A 10,056-nucleotide genomic window follows, 5' to 3' on the forward strand; every position below is an offset into this window, starting at 1 on the left:
TCTGAGGAAAGAAGGACAGACATTAATGAAATGACCCCTCTCCCCACAAAAAAAAGCAAACCCCACGCCTACGGCGAGCCTCAGGAGGACGGGCCTGATGAGTAGTTCCTCCTAGCTGCATAGGCTCGTCTAAGTCTGTACAGACTAACTGCTGCTTGGGAGGGGTTACCAATTGCTCCGGTTTTTTCAACCTGTCCCTAAGGCGTCTATCTATTCGGATAGAAAGGGACATAACCGCATCAAGGGAAAAGGGGGTCTCATATAATGCAAGCGCATCCTTAACCCTTTCGGATAACCCAGAGCAGAACTGACTCCTGAGAGCCGGATCGTTCTATTGCGTATCCGTAGCCCACCTACGGAAGTCAGAGCAATACTCCTCTACCGGCCGCTCTCCTTGTAGGAGTCTCCGTAAACTTGATTCAGCCAGTGCGACTCGGTCAGGGTCGTCATATATGAGACCCAAGGCCCCGAAAAACTCATTCACTGACCGAAGAGCCTGGGAATCAGTGGGTAAAGAGAATGCTCAGGACTGCGGGTCCCCCTGCAGCAGGGAAATAACAACCCCCACCCACTGTTCTTCATTACCAGAGGAGTAAGGGCGCAGTTTAAAATATAATTTACAGGCCTCACGGAATGTCAAAAACTTGTCCCTTCCCCCAGAAAATCTGTCAAGGAGAGGGACCTTGGGTTCCGCAACAACCTGGTTACCAGTAGCAACCGCTGGGCTTGCGGTCAGTTGTAATTACTGCTGTTGCTGGAGGACCGATGCCTTCAATCCTGCCACCTCCAAAGACAGGCCATGAAATTGTTTGGACAGAGCAGCAATTGGATCCATACTGGATTCTAAGTAGGTAAAAAAAAATATATATTTTTTTTTTTAACTACACAAAATAAGGGCCAGATATAATGTAATGACCGGCGTCATGCACAGGGAGGGAAAAGGGAAAGCCCTGCCCAAGGGAGAGGGAAAGGTGGTGACCCCTGACTCACCTTGCGGCTGGCACCTGACTGCCCTGACGTCCCTAGACGGGTTCCTCACCCGTGTGGCGATCACGTGCCTAAACCCTGGCTCTCCCTAGAATGAGCCCTAGATAGTGAACGGGCCGGTGGGATCGCTAGTCCGCACCACTGTCACTAAGAGGGAAACACCAGGGAGAGGACAGACAAAACAGACAAACACATACACCCAGGTGGGCGACCACAGCAGACCACAAAGGTCCAACAGGGATCCGGAGGGTAACGTTCTGGACCAACAACCAGAGAATGCAGCAACACAGCTCCAGAGGGTCAGTATAGAAGTCCAGGCAGGAAGCTCTATATCTGGCAACCAGAGAAGTGTGAGAGGGGAATATAAGGAGGTTGGGAGTGCTGGACAAGGAACAGCTGAGGAGAAAGAGCTACGGATCCCTGAGTGAGCCAAAAAGGGTTGCAAAGCAAACCCAGAAAGCTACCATAAGGAAACAGCCCTATCTTACATAGAGCGCGCAGCCAACCGCTGTGACTTCCTGACCCCGGGTATAACGGAGTCAGGCGTGGGTCTTGACACCCTCGTGACAGTGGAGGGCAGGATGCCTTCACCGAGACGCTGAATTCACGTGTTCGGAGCGCTCGGCTCCGTTGCTTGGGGGGCGTGTCAAGGTCAGATGATCCTGGTGGACAGATTTGGTGACCAAATCAGCTGATGCAATGTTATTGTCACGTGGTACACAGGTCCTATACCACAGTAGGAGTCTGTATCGGAGGTGGTTAATTCAAGAAACTTTTTTAGTGCGCACACGGATTCTTATGTACTTTAGGTCCGGACCAGTACTGGATGTGGAGAAGGCGTAGTTCGCTAGACGCGTTTAGAGGTGACTTGCCTAATCCTCAGTTGCTACCGAACTGCGCTCCCCCCAACATTTTATAGGGTTCATAATTAGGATTCAGATAAAATGTGGAGTCTGAATTAAGACTCAGATAAAACATGGGATGGATTCCAGATATAAAACCATAATGTAGGTGGGGATCCAATCAAAATACATATATATAGTAGTAAATATAGTCACATATATTATATGACAAAATACAACACAGCAAGAGATTAACTTTAGTGTTTCCCAAACTTATAGTAATTATAATATATATGCGTTTCTTCGGCGTTTTTTCTTGTGTGCTGTATTTTATCAACTTTTGTGAAAACTTCCTCTTTTTCTGTTTCCCATACTTATTTAGTTTATAAGCAGATTATGGCCGCAACTATCGGCAGATTATTGTAGTATACACAATTTCAGCAGATATTCCAGCACCCTGATCTCCCCTTGCTCCCAGGCTCTACTATTTCTGACTTCAGTGAAAAAATATCTGCTGAAATTGTGTATACTACAATAGTCTGCCGATAGTTTTCTCCAGAAGGTGGTGTGACTGCTCTTTTTCCTTGTTATATTTTTAATGTAATTTATGTTTAAGAATTTATCTAAACCCATTTTTTTTTAAACTGTCCACTGTTCCTGCTGTGACCACGTCCTGAGGAAGTCTGTTCCACAAATTCACAGTTCTAAGGGTACTTTCACACTAGCGTTTTTCTTTTCCGGTATTGAGTTCCGTCACAGGGGCTCAATACCGCAAAAAACGGATCAGTTTTATCCTAATGCATTCTGAATGCAGAGCATTCTGTTCAGTATGCATCAGGATACATCAGTTCAGTCCATCTTACGTTTTTTGGCTGGAGAAAATACCGCAGCATGCTGAATTTTTCTCTACGGCAAAAATTCTAAACACTTGCCGGAATGCCGGATCCGGCATTAATTTCAATTGAAATGTATTAGTGCCTGTAAAATTGCTGCATTGACGGATCTGTTCTCCCAGTCCGCGCATGCGCAGACCTTTAAATCTGTGGGGAAAAAAAATACCGGATCCTTTTTTTCCGTATGACACCAGAGAGACGGATCCAGTATTTCAATGCATTTGTCAGACGGATCCGCATCCGGATCTGACATCCGTTTGCGTCCGGATTGCAATCCTCTGCCACAAGTGTGAAAGTACCCTTACAGTAAAGAAGCTTTGACACTTCTGGAGACTGAACTTTTTCTACTCCAGATGGAGGTGGGGCCCCCTTGTCTTGACTACTATACCTTGGTTTCATATACTTTAATTGCACTTTTTTTAAATGATTGATTTATAGTTCTAATCAATAATTCACCTATCATGGATGTGTGTTTTAGTATACTTACAGTTCCGTGACCATTATATCTGGTACCCATATCCAACTTACAGGAACTGAAATTTTTGTTACATTATCAAATTCCTCTGGATCCCAAGTAAGAAACTCATCAAACCAGCTCTGTATAGTAAAAGAAAGGGACAAATAGTAAATGGGTATTACAAATACAGTTACAAATTATGCTATTGTTGACTCAAATATTTAGATTCTCATATTTCTGATATCCATATCCATACTGAACATAAAAAAAAAAATCTTTACAAGTGCAAATAAATAAAAAAAACATTTGTTTTTGGATTTTAATTACAGTGATTTTGTGCTGGTTTTCTTTCCCGGAGACAGAACCAGTGCCCACCGCCAGGTAGAACTAGGCAGTGACATCACCAGCTCCTCCCGAGGGGCAAAATACTAAAATACATTACTCATTGGTTTTAACGTTATGTATATCATTTTTTTATCTCATCATAAAAGATGCCACTTTACCTGATGATACCAGATGTAAGTTGTAATTAACTGCTCCTTTTCCTCCTGATGACAACGGGACATGATGTAGGTTTACAGTAGTAATTTGCAAAAGAAGATAAAAAAATTGTTATGTTATTAAGACAGAACTGCTCAGAAACCCCAAAAATTTATGGTCTGTAAAAGGTGAGTTTTCAAAAGAACGCACATTATCAGAAGATTAAAAAAAACAACAACTGTGACAGTGATGACTAGGCTTGAACGAGACGGGCTTTGGATTATAGATCCGAAGTCGATTCGTTCAAACACTTCGGGGGTCGTTTATTATACTGAAATACATCTATATTAGGTGTATTTCAGGCGCAATTGTGCTGCAATCTGCAACTTTTCCCAGCTCATGCTAGGTGTAAAAAAGTGGGCGTGGTGTGGATGAAGAGATGGACGGCCTGGCAGGCCCGTCTCATTCATCATTTCCTACACCTGGTTTAGGTGTAAAAAGTGGTCTAACTAGAAGACATCAAGGAAACTGTGTTTTATTTAGAGCTGGTGCTGGATGCTCTGAAGTTATGTAAGGGCCGGCACCTCTTCATAACTTCGGGGGATCCACCGCCAGCTATAGAGGTTATTAAGACTCGCGTCTAAAACGCCGGTTTTAATAAATTACCGCCTTGTTTTTAATGCTGTCCGGAGACCTGTCTCTGTACAGTATTAAAATGTATTGCCTCCATGGAAGAAAAATTAGTTTTACCCGAAGTTGCGCGAGACCTCGGTGAATGGTGGCGCTGTAGAGAAATTAAACACTAAGGGGAGATTTATTATATATAAAAACGGTCACATCTCAAACTTTTTCGCCATTCTCACCACTTTTGTGAAAGGGGGTGTAATGACCGGCGTCACGCACAGGGAGGGAAAAGGGAAAGCCCTGCCCAAGGGAGAGGGTAAGGTGGTGACCCCTGACTCACCTTGCAGCTGGCACCTGACTGCCCTGACGTCCCTAGACGGGTTCCTCACCTGTGCGGCGATCACGTGCCTAAACCCTGGCTTTCCCTGAAATGAGCCCTAGATAGTGAACGGGCCGGTGGGATCGCTAGTCCGCACCACTGAACTAAGAGGGAAACACCAGGGAGAGGACAGACAAATACAGACAAACACATACACCCAGGTGGGCGACCACAGCAGTCCACAAAGGTCCAACAGGGATCCGGAGGGTAGCGTTCTGGATCAACAATCAGAGAACGCAGCAACACAGCTCCAGTAGGTCAGAATAGATGTCCAGGCAGGAAGCTCTATATCTGGCAACCAGAGAAGTGTGTGAGAGAAATATAAGGAGGTTTGGGAGTGCTGGACAAGGAACAGCTGAGAAGAAGGAGCTACAGATCCCTGAGTGAGCCAAAAGGGTTTGCAAAGCAAACCCAGAAAGCTACCATAAGGAAACAGCCCTATCTTACATAGAGCGCGCAGCCAACCGCTGCGACCTCCTGACCCCGGGTACAACGGAGTCAGGCGTGGCTCTTGATACCCTCGTGACAGGGGGTGTAGCAAGGGAAGGGGCATGGCCAGTCACCCTGACAAATGTATCTTCATTTATGCCCCTTTTCTGGCGAACATGAAGCTCAGAGCTGTCGTAGATATCTGGTTAGATGAATGGACTGCAGGAGGATGCGCCTAATTTATGACGCCTCATCATCCAGTAAATTAGACACATCCTCCAGCAGCAGGGGATGTCAGAAAGCACCAGTCTTGATAAATCTCCTTCTTAATACCAGGTTTCCTGCTAATCTATCTATCTATCTATCTATCTAGGGCCGCATCAGCCATGAGGTGAGATGAGAATCTTTCCTCAGGAGATGGCTGATCTGCCTCCGAGGGGGCAGCAGTTTTCAGTGGGTCATGGGAGCTTATGGCTCCCATCCTGGCCGTTCAGCCTTATAGGTCGCAGGGTTTATGAGGCAGCAGAACGGCTCAGGAGGTGGCAGTGATGTCATTGCGATCACCTGCGCCAACATGTGACTACTCATACTGCAGGCCTGGATCGCATATGGGGACATGGAGAGGGATGCAGTTGAGTATATATTTTTTTACTATATTTATTTTGGCACTACTGAAAGCACTGGTGGGAGGGAGTTACAGTATTATGTATAAAATGACTACAGGGGACATTACATTATGGTGGACTTCAGGGGCACATTATGCTACAGGAGGACTACCAGGGTGCATTATATTATGGGGGACTACAGAAGTGCATTATACTGTGATTATACTATGAGGGGGCATAATACTACAGTGGGACTACAGGGGGGCATTATGGCATTATACTGCAGGGGGAATACAGGGACTCATAATATTACAGGGGGACATTATGGCATTATACTACAGTGGACATTATGGCATTATACTACACATATTAGCACTACAGGGGGACATTATACTACTGTACAGGGGCCACTCTGGGGGAGGTGAAAGCATTATACATGCTAGCACTACGAGCATTATAGTACAGGGGGGGATGAGAGCATTACAAATACTAGAACTACAGGGGGAACTACAGGGGACATTATAATACAGAGGGCAATACAAGGGGGAATATTATACATACTGGCATTACACAGGGTAAGGGGGGCATTATAATACAGGTTGGAGCAATACAGAGGGCACTATAATAGCGGGGACAAATGGGGGGAGGTATTATACATTTTGACATTACACAGGGTGAGCGGGGCATTATAATACAGGTTGAAGCTGTGCATGTGGCATTGTAACACAGGGGAATACAGTCGATTGGGTTTGTTGTTTTTTAATAAATTTACATTTAAAAATTAAACAAAATTCCTCATAGAAAAGAATGGCAGAATTCTGTGATTAATACAGCCCAACCTGCAGACTGTATTTCAAAGCTTTTGGTGCTAAGAGGTGCACTATGTATTACTGGAGTCAATCTGTTTTGTTGTTTTGAAAAAAATTACATTTAAAAATAAAAAGATCCCCATAGAAATGAATGGAAAAATTCTGCAATTTTTTTATTTATTTTTAATTCAATAAATATTTTATTTTATTCAATAAAGGTAACAAAACATTTAAACGGAGCCGAGAAAAGTACACACAAAGTGAACTTATACACATACAGTACAGACCAAAAGTTTGGACACACCTTCTCATTCAAAGAGTTTTCTTTATTTTCATGACTATGAAAATTGTAGATTCACACTGAAGGCATCAAAACTATGAATTAACACATGTGGAATTATATACATAACAAACAAGTGTGAAACAACTGAAAATATGTCCTATTCTAGGTTCTTCAAAGTAGCCACCTTTTGCTTTGATTACTGCTTTGCACACTCTTGGCATTCTCTTGATGAGCTTCAAGAGGTAGTCCCCTGAAATGGTTTTCACTTCACAGGTGTGCCCTGTCAGGTTTAATAAGTGGGATTTCTTAAAAGAAAGAGAGTAAGCAGGCACACTCTGATTCGGGTCAATAAATTAATTTATTTGTATATAAAATGGCTGTAAGGACTCATGCACACGACCGTATTTTTTTGCGGTCCGCAAAACGGGGTTCCGTTTTCCCGTGATCCGTGACCGTTTTTTCATCCGTGGGTCTTCCTTGATTTTTGGAGGATCCACGGACATGAAAAAAAAGTCGTTTTGGTGTCCGCCTGGCCGTGCGGAGCCAAACGGATCCGTCCTGAATTACAATGCAAGTCAATGGGGACGGATCCGTTTGATGTTGACACAATATGGTGCCATTTCAAACGGATCCGTCCCCATTGACTTTCAATGTAAAGTCTGGAGTCCCTTTTATACCATCGGATCGGAGTTTTCTCCAATCCGATGGTATATTTTAACTTGAAGCGTCCCCATCACCATGGGAACGCCTCTATGTTAGAATATACTGTCGGATATGAGTTAGATCGTGAAACCTCATTTCCGACAGTATATTCTAACACAGAGGCGTTCCCATGGTGATGGGGACGCTTCTAGTTAGAATATACTACAAACTGTGTACATGACTGCCCCCTGCTGCCTAGCAGCATCCGATCTCTTACAGGGGGCCGTGATCAGCACAATTAACCCCTCAGGTGCCGCACCTGAAGGGGTTAATTGTACTATCATATCCCCCTGTAAGAGATCAGGGCTGCCAGGCAGCAGGGGGCAGACCCCCCCCCTCCCCAGTTTGAATATCATTGGTGGCCAGTGCGGCCCCCCCCCCCCTCCTCCCTCTATTGTAATAAATCGTTGGTGGCACAGTGTGCGCCCCCCCCGCCTTCCTCCCTCTATTGTAATAAATCGTTGGTGGCACAGTGTGCGCCCCCCCCCCCCCTTCCTCCCTCTATTGTAATAAATCGTTGGTGGCACAGTGTGCGCCCCCCCCCCCTTCCTCCCTCTATTGTATTAATTCGTTGGTGGCACAGTGTGCGCCCCCCCCCTTCCTCCCTCTATTGTAATAAATCGTTGGTGGCACAGTGTGCGCCCCCCATCGGCCCCCCCTCCCCCCCCCATCATTGGTGGCAGCGGGTTACTAGCAATAGTACAATAGTAAAAGATTCATACTTACCTGGGAGCTGCGATGTTCGTGTCCGGCCGGGAGCTCCTCCTACTGGTAAGTGACAGTTCATTTAGCAATGCGCCGCACTAGTAGGTGGAGCTCCCGGCCGGACACGAACATCGCAGCAGCCAGGAGCAGGAAAGTATGAATCTTCTACTATTGTACTATTGCTAAGTAACCATGGCAACCAGGACTGTAGTAGCGTCCTGGTTGCCATGGTTACCGATCGGAGCCCCAGCGATTAAACTGGGACTCCGATCGGAACTCCGCTGCCACCAATGATGGGGGGGGGAGATGGGAGGCCGCACACTGGCCACCAATGTTGTTAATGCTATAGAGGGAGGGGGGCCGATGGGGGGCGCACACAGTGCCACCAACAAATTATTACAATAGAGGGAGGGAGGGAGGGGGGGGCGCACACTGTGCCACCAACGAATTATTACAATACAGGGAGGGGGGGGCCGCACTGGCCACCAACCTATTATTACAATAGAGGGGGGGGGCCGCACTGGCCACCAATGATATTCAAACTGGGGAGGGGGGGAGGGTCTGCCCCCTGCTGCCTGGCAGCCCTGATCTCTTACAGGGGGATATGATAGTACAATTAACCCCTTCAGGTGCCGCACCTGAAGGGGTTAATTGTGCTGATCACGGCCCCCTGTAAGAGATCGGGTGCTGCCAGGCAGCAGGGGGCAGTCTTGTACACAGTTTGTAGTGTATTCTAACTAGAAGCGTCCCCATCACCATGGGAACGCTTCTGTGTTAGAATATACTGTCGGATCTGAGTTTTCACGAAGTGAAAACTTAGATCTGAAAAAGCTTTTATGCAGACGGATCTTTGGATCCGTCTGTATTAAAGTAACCTACGGCCACGGATCACGGACACGGATGCCAATCTTGTGTGCATCCGTGTTCTTTCACGGACCCATTGACTTGAATGGGTCCGTGAACCGTTGTCCGTCAAAAAAATAGGACAGGTCATATTTTTTTGACAGACAGGATACACGGATCACGGTCTCGGCTGCAAAACGGTGCATTTTCCGATTTTTCCACGGACCCATTGAAAGTCAATGGGTCTGCGAAAAAAAACGAAAAACGGCACAACGGCCACGGATGCACACAACGGTCGTGTGCATGAGGCCTAAGGTATATTAAAAAGTGTTCAATAAAATATCGTATGGAGATGGGTGGATTATCATTCAATGGTTGCCAGCTGGTATTTAAGAAGTTATGGGAATAAAATATATATGTGAATATATAGATATGGATATGAAATGTGCGCTATGAGGATGATGCGCTGGGAGATGTAAAGATATGGATAAAAAATTTGCGCTAGAAAAATGATGCGCTAGAAAAACAAAAAAAGGGTAAAAATAATGATAATGGTAGTAGTGATGTCCTTATGGGTAGATAAGTCTGTCCATGAAAAAATTGTCCATAGTCTTAGAATAATCTGTATTGCTCCTTAATCTAAGGTAGTCTTATTATTTTATAATATTATTCTCTGGATATGAATAACAGAATGGGTATTGCGCCTTAGGACTCCTTTTATGATCCGTATTATTCCATAGAGGGTACGTGATGTGACTCAATTTTGTAAGTCAATTATGTTTCATACAGCCGCAGACATGTGCATTAGTACATTGTATCATAGGATGCTATAGTAGTTATCATGCGGGTCTGTGGGATTAGGGGTGCTCTGAGCCTGGATGCGGCGTCCCGCACTTACTCTGGCTGCAGAGGTCACTTACCCTTCACCCAGCGTTGTATTCGGTCCTCTAGCGGTGATTTGTTCTCCCTCGGCGGCTGTCCTGGATCCGGGAGTCGGCGGTGTAGCTCGTGTTGCTAG

Source organism: Bufo bufo, chromosome 1 (genome assembly GCF_905171765.1).
Source record: "Bufo bufo chromosome 1, aBufBuf1.1, whole genome shotgun sequence".
NCBI classification, from domain to species: domain Eukaryota; kingdom Metazoa; phylum Chordata; class Amphibia; order Anura; family Bufonidae; genus Bufo; species Bufo bufo.